Genomic DNA, 14486 nt, shown 5'->3' with positions numbered 1-14486 from the left:
TAATACACTGGGGTTATTTGTAGAACACGATGTAATGTTTATGTAATGTTTGTAGACATCACCGTTTTTGCCGATGTCCACGCATCCTTTGATGACAACTTTAGCGGCGTTTATCTAACACAATCAGACTACGGTGAGTCAACCGTTCATCTAAGGTAGTTAATATAAATGGTATTAGTTGGTGATTTATTTTATGTATGTAACAGATCTCGTGGCCGTGGCCACTAGGAAAAGCAACCGACACAAGCTGATTTTGAAACACAGACTCTAGTGGATGTCTCTGGACGCCATTTTAAAGTATCGGAAGCAGCAAAGCCAATCGCATCAGAGCCAGCAAGACCAACCGCATCAGAGTCACGTGCTACCATTGAAACCAATCCACTTGCATCCCATGCCGACCGACAGGAACCATCCAAGGACACATAATTAGCGGAGGCTCTATCTGCATACACTCCCCCCCCACACGAGCAGCCCCTGCGCCTCTCTGCCGACGGTGTGAGGAGGGCGCTTGCCGCTATTGACACCCGTAAGGCGGCGGGCCCTGACAACATCCCGGGTCGAGCGCTGAAGGACTGTGCTGGGGAGCTGTCGGGTGTCTTCACGGACATCTTTAACGTTTCCCTGCAGCAGGCCATCGTCCCCTCGTGTTTCAAGGCTGCCACCATCGTTCCTGTGCCAAAGAAACCTGCACCGTCCTGCTTCAATGACTACCGCCCTGTAGCACTGACGCCCATCATCATGAAGTGCTTTGAGCGGCTGGTCATGGAGCACATCAAGTCCGTTCTCCCCCCCACCATTGACCCTTTCCAGTTTGCGTACCGTGCCAAGCGGTCCTCTGAGGATGCCATCTGCTCTGCCCTCCACTCGGCCCTCACCCACCTGGAGAGAAAGGACTCATATGTGAGGTTGCTGTTTGTGGACTTCAGCTCTGCCTTCAACACCATTGTGCCGCAGCGACTCATCTGCAAACTCGACGAGCTGGGCCTCAGTACCTCCCTCTGCAACTGGATACTGGACTTCCTCTGTCAGAGGCCTCAGGTGGTGCGTGTTGGCGACAAAATCTCCGCCAGCATCACGCTGAGCACGGGAGCCCCCCAGGGCTGCGTGCTCAGTCCATTGCTCTTCACCCTGCTGACGCATGACTGCACTGCGACCTACAGCGACAACCGCATAGTGAAGTTTGCTGACGACACGACTCTGGTGGGTCTCATCACGAAGGGCGACGAGACTCGGTACAGGTCAGAAGTTGACCTTCTGACCACGTGGTGCAGGGACAACAACCTCCTGCTGAACGTCAATAAGACCAAGGAAATGATTGTTGACTTCCGGAAGGGTCACACAACACACCCGCCGCTGATCATCGACGGTGCTGTGGTGGAGAGGGTGAGCTGCACCAAGTTCCTGGGGGTGCACATCAGTGAGGACCTCTCCTGGTCCGAAAACACCTCGTCACTGGCAAAGAAAGCTCAGCGCCGCTTGTACTTCCTGCGGAAGCTCAGGCGTGCATGTGCTCCTCAGGCAGTCCTGTCTACATTTTACCGTGGCACCATTGAGAGCGTCCTCACCAGTTGCATCGCTGTCTGGGGTGGAAACTGCACTGAACAGAACTTGAAGGCCCTGCAGCGCATAGTGAATACGGCTGGTAAGATTATTGGTGCTTCGCTCCCCTCCCTGAAGGACATTTACACCTCCCATGTCGCCCGCAAGGCAACCTCGATTGCCAGAGATGTGAGTCACCCGGCTCACTCTTTGTTTGACCTTCTGCCCTCTGGGAAGAGGTACAGGAGCCTGCGCTCCCGCACCACCAGACTCGCCAACAGCTTCTTTCTCCAGGCTGTTAGGGCCCTGAACTCGCTACCCCCTTCTGCGTAGCGTGCGGCACTGTTGCGCTATTTTCGGGAATGTCTGCTGTACGCGCACTTGCTCCTTTTTTTTCTGCTCCTCCTATTTCTTTATTTATTTATTTATTTATTGTTGTGTTATTTATTCATTATTTATTCAGCACGCTTTTGTTATACTTGTTTACTTGTTTGTCTGTTGTGAGCCATGTCTTGTCACCGTGGGATAGGGGGGAACGAAATTTCGGTTTCTTTGTGTGTCTTTGGCATGTGGAGAAATTGACAATAAAGCTGACTTTGACTTTGACTTTGACTTTGATACGAAGGCTTGAACCATCCTCATGAGTCGACAAACAAAGTTAGAGGTATTCCTTCTATTTTTTTCTGTGTTATCATTCTACTTGCTATTTTTGGTGTTATAACGGTTTAACTGTTTTTTTATATCTACTTCCAGTTAAGCGTCGTGACGCAGGACGGGGGTTCAAGGAGGAGGAGGAGGGGGTCATCCTTCTACAGCACGAACCACTCAGCCACCAGGGGGCCTAAACCGGCACACGAGAGTCATCACCACACGAATAGAAGGCATCCTGTAAAGCGCAGAGGTAATTGTATCTACAAAAGTTGGTTACAGGAATGTTTTAAGCTACGTACGTATCCTGACAGATTTGGCCGAATCAAGATAGGTCTGGTTTTTTACTACTCTGTGTTGTTTCTGTTGTGATTTTCTTAAAAAAAGAAATATAATGGATCTTTCTAACCTCACAGCAGCAGAGTCAGATTTCTTAACAAACATCGACGAAATAGATTTGCAACCATTTTGTGAAACAAACCAAAGAAGTGACACACCTGAGCTAGATTTGTCAAGCGTTAACAATGATTTTGTCATGCGGTCGCGTTTATTTTTCCGGTTTTCTGTCTCGTCGGTGTCGTAACTTTACTTCCTGTTTTATTTTGTCATCCCTTCCGTTTCAGTTCGTGTTTCCTTCCTCGGTGTTTGGTTGTCTTGTCTTCCCTGATCCCGATTGTGTGCACCTGTGTAGTTGACACTAATTGTCAGCACCTGTGTCCCCGCCCTTTTGTGTGTATTTAGTCCGTGTCTTCCCCTTGTCTTGTGCCAGTGTGTCTTGCCTCGTCCCGACCACCAGCGATTCTTTGACGTCCGAGCTCTCAGTAAGACTCCTCCTTTTTGTCTCGTCACAGAGCGACGCTTTTTGTTAGTGCCTTGATCCCCATAGCCTTTTTGTCTCGCCACCGAGCGACGCCTTTTGTTAGTGCCGTGATCCCCATAGCCTTTTTGTCTCGCCCCAGTGCGACGCTTTTTGTTTGTACTTTTTGCCACGTGTTTTCCCTCGCAAGAGGCGTTTGGAGTTGTACTTTTGATCAGTGTGTGTGCTGGAATAAATCAGAGAAAGAAACGACTCTGCATCCGAGTCCTCCGCCTTGTTCCCAGCCTGACAGATTTGCTATCAACCAATGCGTCTACGAGCCAAATATCAGATTTGTTTCCTACACCGCTCAAGCCGAGGCAGGCCCTTTTTGGGGGTCGAACAAACGCATTCGTTTTTAAGATACACGGCAGAACCTGACAAGCGTGTGTTGTATGTTGATGTGACGTCATTATACCCTTTCATCAATAGTACAGGCACCTACCCCATCGGTCATCCAACGATTATCCACGGTGATTTTAAATACCCCAGGTCGTATTTCGGTTTCGGATGGGGTCCCCGGCAAGGTGCTGAGGGCATGCGCTGAGGAGCTCGCCCCCACCTTCACCACGATCTTCAACCGCTCCCTGGCCCTAGCAACCGTCCCGCCCTGCCTGAAAACCTCAACCATCATCCCAGTGCCGAAGAAGTCGGCCATCTCTAGCCTGAATGATTACCGGCCAGTGGCCCTCACTCCGGTGATCATGAAGTGCTTTGAGAGGCTGGTTCTTCAGCACATCAAGGATTATCTTCCCCCACACCTCGACCCCCACCAGTTTGCATACCGGACCAACAGATCCACAGAAGACGCCATCGCCGTAGCCCTCCATTGTGCGGTGAACCACCTGGAGCAGCAGCAGAGCTATGTCCGGATGCTCTTTGTGGATTACAGTTCGGCATTCAACACCATCCTCCCGGACAGACTCACCACAAAGCTGGACACTCTCGGACTCCCCTCTCTCACATGTGCCTGGATTAATGACTTTCTGACCAACCGACTCCAGGCTGTGAGAGTTGGCTCCCGCCTCTCCTCCACCCGTACGCTGAGCATCGGCTCCCCACAGGGCTGTGTGTTGAGCCCCCTCCTCTTCTGCCTCTACACTCATGATTGCAGACCGGCTCACAAACACAACCGGATTGTCAAGTTCGCCGACGATACCACTGTGGTCGGTCTCATCTCCAATGGCGATGAGGTAGCCTACAGAGAGGAGGTCCTGGAGCTGGTCGACTGGTGCTCTGAGAACAATCTCGCTCTGAACACCAAGAAGACCAACGAGCTCATCATAGACTTCAGAAGACACAGCCCTGAGCCACCTCCCCTCTTCATCAACGGCGAGCAGGTGGAGAGGGTCCACAGCACCAAGTACCTGGGCGTCCACATCTCTGACCGGATCTCCTGGTCAGAGAACATCACCACCATCGTCAAGAAGGCTCAGCAGCGGTTACACTTCCTGAGAGTCCTCAGGAGGTACAACCTCAACACCGACCTGTTGCTGACCTTCTACCGATCTTCCATCGAGAGTCTACTGACCTACTGCATCGTAGTATGGTTCGGCAGCTCCACCGCCGCTGACAGGAAGAAGCTGCAGAGAGTGGTGAAGGCAGCCCAGAGGATCATCGGCCGCCCTCTCCCCTCCCTTACGGACATCTACACTACCCGCTGCCTCAGCAGGGCTAAGGCCATCTCAGCGGACAGCTCCCACCCTGGCTCCGCCCTGTTTGACCTGTTGCCCTCTGGAAGACGCTACAGGCAAATGAAGACCAGGACAAACAGACTCAGAAACAGTTTCTTTCCCCAAGCCATAGCCGCCCTCAACTCCAGCCGACACTGATGACACTTTCCTCCTGCACTATTACTGCACTTTGTCCGCACTACTGTTTCTGATTATTTCATCTACTTTTCTACTAGTCGATTACTTGACTGTTACTTGTGTCTACCTCATGCACTGGATGGAGGTCTCCAATTTCATTGTACTATGTAGAATGACAATAAAGGTTTTCTGATTCTTCTGATTCTGATTCTGATCAGCGCCACAGTCAACCCACCCCGTGGTTTGTATTTTCCTGTTTTACCCTTCAAAACAGCTAAAGGTAAACTCGTCTTCACACTGTGTTGTACATGCACTGAGCGTAACAACCACCAGAGGGCGTGTACACATAATGATGAGCAAAGATCGTTAACAGGTGTTTGGACAACCCCTGAATTTGTTAAGGCACTTGATCTCGGCTACACGGTTGCAGATATTACAGAAGTATGGCATTACACAAGGGCAAGCGACACAATTTTCTGTGATTACATGCGAACATTTCTAAAAGGTAAACAGGAATCTTCAGGTTATCCGGCTCACGTGGTCAATCAGGCTGATAGCGAAAGATACATAGAAGGGTACAGGAAGCGGGAGACAGGTCACACAGTCATGAAGGTGAAGGGAATCACGCAGACTCACGAAAGCGGTAAGAGCATCAATCTCGATAGCATGCTCAATTTGGTTCAAGGGTACATCGACACATCAGGTGCATCCTCAGATGTGCTATGCCCCCTCAACACAGCATTGTTCGCGATAAGAGAAGGTTTCATCTCAGAAACACATCATTTTCTTCGTGTGGTGTATGATAAAAGAAGGCTGTTGGAACGAGGCACCACTGAACCGTTTGGCTATTGACATTTCTCTATCCCTATGTGTGTGTGTGGAAATGGCTTTTAACCAGATTGAATTTGACCCTAGATCAGAACTTCCTTTTGCATCTTTAGTAGCAGGGCCTTTCTTTGTAAAAAAATGTATTGGAAAATCCTGAACATGTTATGAGAAAAAAAACTGATAATATTGTCTGGGCTTATACTTCATATCAACCAATGTACGATGAGCTCAAAAACCTGAATAAAGACATCATTTATATCAAGGGACTGCCTGAATTTTTTGATGACGAGAAGTTGTTCCCGCCACAGCAGCATCTATTGATTGTGGATGACATCATCTTCCAAGCTTCGGATAATCTGGAAGTGGTTCGAATATTCACCCAATATAGACATCACAAAAATGTAAGCGTTATATGCTAACACAGAATGTATTCCATCAGGGCAAATTCAGCCGTACTATTCGTTTTTAACAGTAATTATTTGATTTTGTTTAAAAACCCCTGCGATAAATTGCAAGTTTTGGCGAATCAAATTCCTCCCAACAACCGGAAGTTTTTCTGGAGTGTTTTGAGGATGCTACAAGGGAGCCGCACGGGTATTTTGTGATAGATTTGACACCTACGTACAGAACAATATAGACTACGTACAGGTGTACTGCATAACCAGTGGCCTGTAGTTTATATCCCCAAACAATAAAAGTAAAATACTTTGAAGAAGAAAAGAGCTGTGTTAGTTCAGAAAGGTGGTTTTATATTGCCTTTACGAGCCGCATTCGCACCTGTTCTGGGAACCGTCGTTAGTGGTTTTATGAACAAATAATAAAATGAGTTTGAAAACGGCGCAGAAAATGTACCTGGTCTCCCCTTATCAGCTTGAGAGACTAAATCGACCTGCCCCGACCATTCGCGATACAGCCGAGTATTCTTTGGTTGAAGAGATGCAGCAGATTTTGGGTAATAAAAATTTAAATCAATATGAAAAGATCAAAATTCATCAAGCCCTCATGCAACGTTACATAGGGTTGGTCAAACAAAAAGACTCCGAGCAAATTCCTATTGCGATTCGCAACGAAGCCAATGAGGAGGGTGAAAGAAAGACGACAGATGAGGTGACAGGTGAACAATGGGGGGATATTTTGGACGCCATAGGTCCACGTTTCCGCCGCAACGCCACCTATGTTTTGAAAAGACTATCGGCAGAAGATGTAAGCTGGACACCATTAAATGAATTTATTTTAGAGGAAAAACTGTCAAAGGCTCACATATGAGCGATTTGTTAAAGCATCTAATCGTAAGTGGGACAAAACTAACCGGCCAACCGGTAGGGTGGGACGAATTTCTGCGTACACTAGCACAGCTCAACCTACCGGAAACAAACATCTCAAATCCCTTGGCTTGCAGATTTTAAACGTTTAAAATACGCTAGAGATGATGTTTCTTACGCAAAAGATGTAAGCGTGATAAATATAAGAAAAAGAAAGAAGACATCGCCAGTAGTAAAATGGGTCAGTTATTAGACGTTAGATACTCTATTGTTGTTACTGAAAAAAAATGCAGGACTCTGTAACGCTCTTTAACAATGTTTATTGAATAAAAGAGATTTTTATAAAACATTAACACGGTTTCAGACAATGGCATTTTTTTAATTTATGCAATGAACATGATGTTTGTCCGCCGCACATCCGGTCTGGCCTTCGACATTTTTTGACAAACTCGCTAAACATGGCGTTGTTATTCAGAGGATCAAGAGTATAATGAGTCATCACTTCATGGTAGGTAAGCCCCCACCCACGTTGGCTTAAATAATACACGCAGTGTTGATGTGGTGTCTGTCAGCTCGTGTTGCAGTTGGCCATTCTGGTATTCTACCCGATTAGAATGCTTCTTCAGAAATCTGTATATACTTCACGGGTAATATGGACTGTCCGGTGGCAGACCAAAAGGGTCAAAGAATGTGGCCGAACCATCCGATTCTAAAGTTAAAGCAAGCCAGTGTTTGCCGGGTAGATGCCTCTGATGCATGTTTACAATGTAGTGTCCAGGGTGTGTGTCTTTGACGTCAGCTAACTTGTCCGATGCATAAACACCTCCAAACAACGCTCTTTGCATCTGAGTCATAATCAAGTCCAATTCACGACCGTTCGTAACGTTAATAATAGTCCATCAATACTTCCCTTTTGGCATTAATCTCAATAAGGGAATCATAAGCCGCGTATACAATAAGAGTGGCTGTGTGCGGTAGCGGCGTACGGAAACGCAATTCTAGTCTTAAAACACCGTTATATACGGGTGACAAAGCCCCAGAGTCATCTGCCTGACTTAAATTGAAAACAAAAAGTGAGGAGCCTTGACTAAAATCCTGTTGATCGATACAAAGAGGTAAATCTTTCAAAAAACTCCCTGTCGCTGTGTATAAATTATGAAATTCACGTGTGCATATCCCAGCTTCGAAATTGGGCTGAAAAGCTTTGGCAGGTATTTGTCGACCTTCATGGCTAAGAGCCAAGTACTCTATGTTATGATGCAAAAAATTAAACAGATTTAAATATCTCCGTCCCATGAAGCTGTCATGATTTACCATAGCTAATACAATTTGTTTAGGATATGTCCGAGAAAGAGATTGTCTTGATGACAAATCCGCGAGTTTTGAGGTATGGAGAATGTATTCATATTGATTCTGGTTAATGGATACAATGCGTTACCTTTCTGTAAAGCTGCGGCGTGGCCTATTGCTGCGGCTGGTGAGACTGTTGCTTTTTTCACAAACAGTGATGCTCCTAGTATCTTGAGACACGAATCGCTGTCTGGAGTGCTCATGAGACAGAAATCATCAGGAGCTCTAGTTAACTTCAGGCACAGATCCACATTATTCAATAGATGCCGTTCAGAAAAGAAAATATCTCCATGAAGCGGTCCCGTTAGGTTGAATTCACGTGACCCTGCTATCTGCTGTGCGCGTCGGACTAACCCCTCGTTGGCCCCGCCCCCTTCGAAAGCGATAGAGTCCATACGCCCCCTTGTGTCTTTTGCGAACATTCCTGCTGTGAATTGTGACTCCAAAGAATTGTTTGAAACATTTAACAATAACTCAATGATGGACCGATAGGCGTGTGTGGCGCTAGAATGTGAGATTAGCCGCCCGCCCAGCGAAACATCTAATTGACTAAAAATTGTGTTTATCGGGAAATTCACAATGCCAACTTGCTCTTGTGGCGGTAAATTAGTTCCATCTCTACGTGTCACCTTTAAATGCAGGTGTAGTAATGTGTCAGATAAATCTAAATATTTTGAGCCGTCCCGGGGTATAAAAAATTCGATTGGTCCCTGGTCCACAATGGCGGATGAAGGGAGAAATTCCACATAAGAAGTCTTCGATGGAGAGTTGCGTCATTGGAGGACAAAACAAGTCGAGACTTGATAGCGTTCCCTCTTGACTTTTAAAATGTAGAAGGGACATTTTAAGAGAAAATATCTGTCTTGCGTCTCCTCCGCCTTTTCTTGACAACTGATCTGAGATCGGCCGAGCGCCTTTTTCTTTTAACGCTCCTTTTTCTCCGCCCACCAGGGTGCAGCCCTCGGCGTGATAAAGCTGCAAGTCCGAAACCTTCTTGAGTGGTTTCCGGTTTTCGGTGAATCCTCTCTATGACCCGCCCTGCTACATCCGTTGCTATGTTTTTAGCTGCGGCTTGATGGTGTGGCTTCGCCAAGTTAAAGCCATTTTTGAACATCGGCACCACGAAGCAGAAGAGTTTTGCAAAAATAGAGCCCAGACCGCGCCCATATTGAACGGGGCTTCCTTGGAACCCCTGAAATGAACCCCCTACTTGTGTTTCGTAATAATTGAAAAAATGATACAGGATGCGTGGTTGACGTCGCCATTATTTTTTATTATTTCTATCTAAAATGCTGAATGAGAATAACTTTCCCGTATTCAAATTCTAACGGATTGTTCTGGTCTGGTTTTTTTTTTTTTTTTTTTTCAGCTTGTACACAGACATCATCAAAGTCACACTTTCTTTACAAAGCTTAGAGTTCGTTTCGTACTTGCCGAAAACGGAACGGGTGGAAGCAGTCTTGCTTATCGAGTCCCGTCCCAAAACTTTCATCCAAATATTTTTCGTGTTTTCACAGATATTTATCACACACCAATTTCATGAGAGTCTTCACAGATATTATGTAACCCATTAATTTTAAAATAGTCAACTGAAGGAATGAGGTCGAAATACAAAAAGTCCTGCCTCGCTACAAAAACAGATATGCTCAAACCTCATTGAATAAAGTACATAAGCAGACAAGTATATTCACATATTAAATAAATAAAATAAACATTTGAAGCATATAATTATACCTACACACCAAATCAATAAAGAAGACATAACTAGACATTTTTGATAAGTAGTGATGAGAAAGGTTTTTATAACTTTATGATCTGATATATATATTTCTGAGGACTTTGAAATAACAAATGACTTTTGATATATTGCCTAAATAGCTTAATGACCCTTAAGGAACTGTGGAATGCATGCCTGATGTTTTTTCTTTGAATCATGGACACGGCCAGAGTCGTCTTGACCGTTCAGTACTTGATTGTATCTTATGTTTTGACTAATGTTAGACGCCAGTTTTTGATTACTACTGAACGCTCTGCACAGAGGGAAATAGTTTGCCTAACAAAGAAAAGATACAGTTGAATGCGGTACGACAGTGTACGTATGTCCAAGATTGGAGAAGAATGTTCACAGGAAGGTCACGTGGAGATAAAACCAGTGGGTGCCAGAAGGAGCCACCCGAGAACTCGGCCAAAGATGATCGCCAAGGCCGAGAGACGGGATGGAAGACAACAGCACCCTCCACACACACACACACACCAACAGCCCCCCACCAACACACCGAATCGCCCATAACCAGCACCACTCCCATGGAAGCAGACTCTCCTTCGAACTTGCCCCACCCCGAAGACTCATCGCCCATCAATCCCAGCCCACAATGTGCTACTGAATATAAAACTGATCTAACAACCTTGGACTTTGCCTTTTCTGAATGGAGACTTTCCGCTCTTGAAGGGCCCAGCGCTGTATTGTACTTTCCTGAAAACAGAGCTTTTTGAACAAGAATTGTGATTGAACTCAACCAATCTGTCTAAGTCTAATTTCTGCTTCAGTGTCTTTGCATTTTCCTAAATCTGAAGAAATCAAACGAGCACGCAGTGAGTAAATTGGATAACAGGTGATTGGCAAAGGCTTTTACCGTGAGGCGCAGATAACGCGTTCCCTAAATTGTGGACAGAATCCAACACAACATAAAAAATTTCTGGTTATGTATGATGCTAATATTTGTACATTAGTGCATTTACACATTTAGTTTCAAAATAGCCAACATCAAACATTTATGGTTATGATAGATGATGCTAATATTTGGAATTTGAATGATTTGTATCGAGTGTAACAAACAGCTATCAATGCTTTCGTCCCAGGGTTGCCGCGGACTCAGCTTACGTAATTTGATATGAGAGAGGCTCTCAGTTTTTTCTTGAAGTCCTTGAAATTTTCGGATAGTGTTAGGTCAGAGTTTAGTTTGTTCCAATTTCTTACACCGACAACCGTCAGCGATTGACCTCCGAGTGTACTGGACACTTGTCGTTGGTCAAAGTTAAATAATCCTCTGAGGTCGTATTTTGTGTCCCTCATGGGGAATAGGCTTTGAATATTTGCTGGTAGCATACATCTAGAAGCTTTGTACACATTAAACAGTCCTGCAACAGTGATTAAGTCTTGGAGCTTCAGTATTCCAGTGTTTATAAAGAGGTTGTTCGTGTGACAATTGTACGGCTTTTTGCAAATGATCCTCAGTGCTCTTTTCTGTTGTTTGTAAAGTGGTTCTATTGATGTCTGGTATGCGTGACCCCAGACCTCTGAACAATAATGTAGATATGGTTCTATGAGTGTCAAATACATTATTCTTAAAGCAGATGTACTAATTTTATTTTGCAGCCTCCACAGAATGGCCATATTTCTTGATATTTTTTTGCACAAGTTTGTAATTTGTTGTTTCCAGTTAAGTAAACAATCAAGTGTTATGCCAAGCATTTGATACTCATTAACTCGTTCGATCTTGGTACCGTTTGACACTAAGTTTAAGTCTTCGCTTGGTTTTCTTTTCCCAAATAGCATATATTTAGTTTTGGATGGATTTAAAGATAATTTATTTGCATTGAACCAAGCTTGTAAAATTGACATTTCTCTGTTTATACAAGCTTCCATGTGTCTTAAATTATGTCCAGTACATAATATACTGGTGTCATCGGCAAACATTACCATTTTGAGGGAACATGCCTTTGCAATGTCATTTATGTATAGCGTGAATAACCTAGGGCCCAAAATTGACCCTTGGGGGACGCCACACGTTATTTTCAATGTAGGTGACCTGTTGGGTTCTATTTTTTAAGTAACTCCTGATCCATTTTAAGGCTGTACCCTTTACCGCATATCTATACAATTTCTCAAGCAATATTTCATGATGAATTGTGTCAAAGGCCTTTTTAATATCAAGAAATATTCCAATACTATATAGTTTTCGATCCATCGCCATTTTAGTGGTTTCTACAAAATCTAAAAGTGCATGTGCAGTCGAATGTTTTTTCCGAAAACAATATTGATTTTTTGACAGTATATTTTTTTGTTCAATGTAATTCTCCAGCCTGCTATTAAATAATTTCTCAATGATTTTAGAACATTGGGGGAGGATAGAGATTGGGCGATAGTTGGTGATCTGGTGTTTGTCTCCTTTTTTAAATATGGGTAGAACTTTGGCAATTTTCATTTTATCAGGAAATATCCCACTGTTGAATGATAGATTGCAGATATGTGTAAGTGGAGGCGAAATGGCATGCACTATATATTTTAGCGTCCTCATGTCTAGTTCATCAACGTCAATTGATTTCTTGCTTGAACAATTTAGTATAGTATCTTCGACTTCCTTCAAAGTTATCTGGGACAGTGAAAAGTCGTCAGCAGTATTGTCTATTCCACGATCAAAAACATTCCAGTTTATCTCCTGAGAAGGAATGTTTCGGGCGAGTTTTGCCCCCACTTCGACAAAAAACTGATTAAACCTATCTGCGATTTGCTGGGGATCATCCACTATTTGACCGTCAATGACCAAGTGTGTTTTTTCATTTCTCTTTCTTCTGCCCTCTGCGATAGAATAAATTATGTCCGAAAGTTTTTTAGTGTAATTTTGGCTTTCGACTAATAATCTTCCGTTGTCCTCAATTTGTTATTGACGATATTTCTATAGGTTTTATACTTTTTCTGAGATCTATCGGTCTTGTCCTTCAGAAATTGCTTATATAATTTATTTTTTTTCCTGCATGCATTTAGTAGTGTTTTGTTTAGCCATGGCTTGACATTTTTGTTTTTTTTTGATTGTACGCTTGTATTTTTTTCTGTGACAATAGGGCAATGCTTTTCATATGTTTCAAGCAATGTTTTTAGAAAGTTTTCATAGGCTCTGTTTACATTATTTTCCATATAAACCTCGGCCCATGAATTTCCTCTGAGTTCTTGGTCTAGGTTTCTAAGTACAGCATTGCTTTTTGTTCTCTTTGGTGAGTTTGCTGACTTTTGGGGGTTTGGCATTCTTTGGCCACTAATGCAGAAGACCGGTAAATGATCAGATATATCACATATCAGGATGCCACTGATATGTTTACCGTAATAATTAGTATAGATTGTTAGGGTTTTCCAGGTTATCTTGATCCTATGATTATGTTGGAATGTAACCTGTAATAATTAAACTCGCCTGTCCTGTCTTAACAAAAGTAGTAGAACAAAGTGCTAAGATCTTTTGAACTGATTGACTAGCTGCAGAGGAAGCAATCAAAGTTGTTTTGTTCACACAACATCGTGAAGGACCCCCTGCTGTGCTTTGATCAGCCAGGGGCTTCGGCCATTTGTCTACTCTGACCCCCACTCTCAACCCCCACTCTGTTTCTCTCAATAAAAATGCTCCTGCACGAGGCCTGAGTCAGACTTCATTCGATAATCGCTGTTCAGACAGCGACGAATGGACTCTCCACCTGCAGGTGTCTAAAAGAACTTGCTTGTCTCCTGTTTGGTTCTTGCAAAATAAGTTGGAGTGAGCAAATCTCTAACATTTTGGTGCCGAAACCCGGGATCCTCATACCCACCATCTGACCGGCGAAGGAGGACGTGCTGCATTGTCGACAAGCCAGCGTCCATTAGGAGGACCTGGAAAAGAAAGTCCTGGGAAGAGAATTCTTCGCTGGGCCAGCATCTTAGGTCTGCCTTCGTCTGACAGAGGTGGATTGACGGGATCTGGCGGTGCAACGAACCAGGGGACAAGTAAGTTAAAGCGCTAAAGATACGGCTTTGGTTTGTCCGAGCTATGAGATTCGGCTTTGGTTTGTCCGAGCTATGAGATTCGGCTTTGGTTTGTCCGAGCTATGAGATTCGGCTTTGGTTTGTCCGAGCTATGAGATACGGCTTTGGTTTGTCCGAGCTATGAGATACGGCTTTGGTTTGTCCGAGCCATGAGGCCTAAAAAAGCGCTGGAGTTTGTGTGATTGAGTGTGTGACTGGTAGGATAAATTGACTAAGAAGCAGTTCTAGCGTTGATCCATGGCAATAAAACAGGCTAGTAATTTGTTGAAAGGTCAATTTAAACCTGCATTGAGGATCCTCAAAGAAAAAAAAAATTGAAAAAATATAAAACCTTAAGCTACTAAAATTAAGATGGGAAATAAGAACGGTAAATCTCTTGCTCTGCTCTTCTTTAAAACGAGAAG

Source organism: Syngnathus scovelli, chromosome 2 (assembly GCF_024217435.2).
Source record: "Syngnathus scovelli strain Florida chromosome 2, RoL_Ssco_1.2, whole genome shotgun sequence".
Classification (NCBI taxonomy): Eukaryota; Metazoa; Chordata; class Actinopteri; order Syngnathiformes; family Syngnathidae; genus Syngnathus; species Syngnathus scovelli.
Note: the sequence above shows the minus strand (reverse complement) of the source record.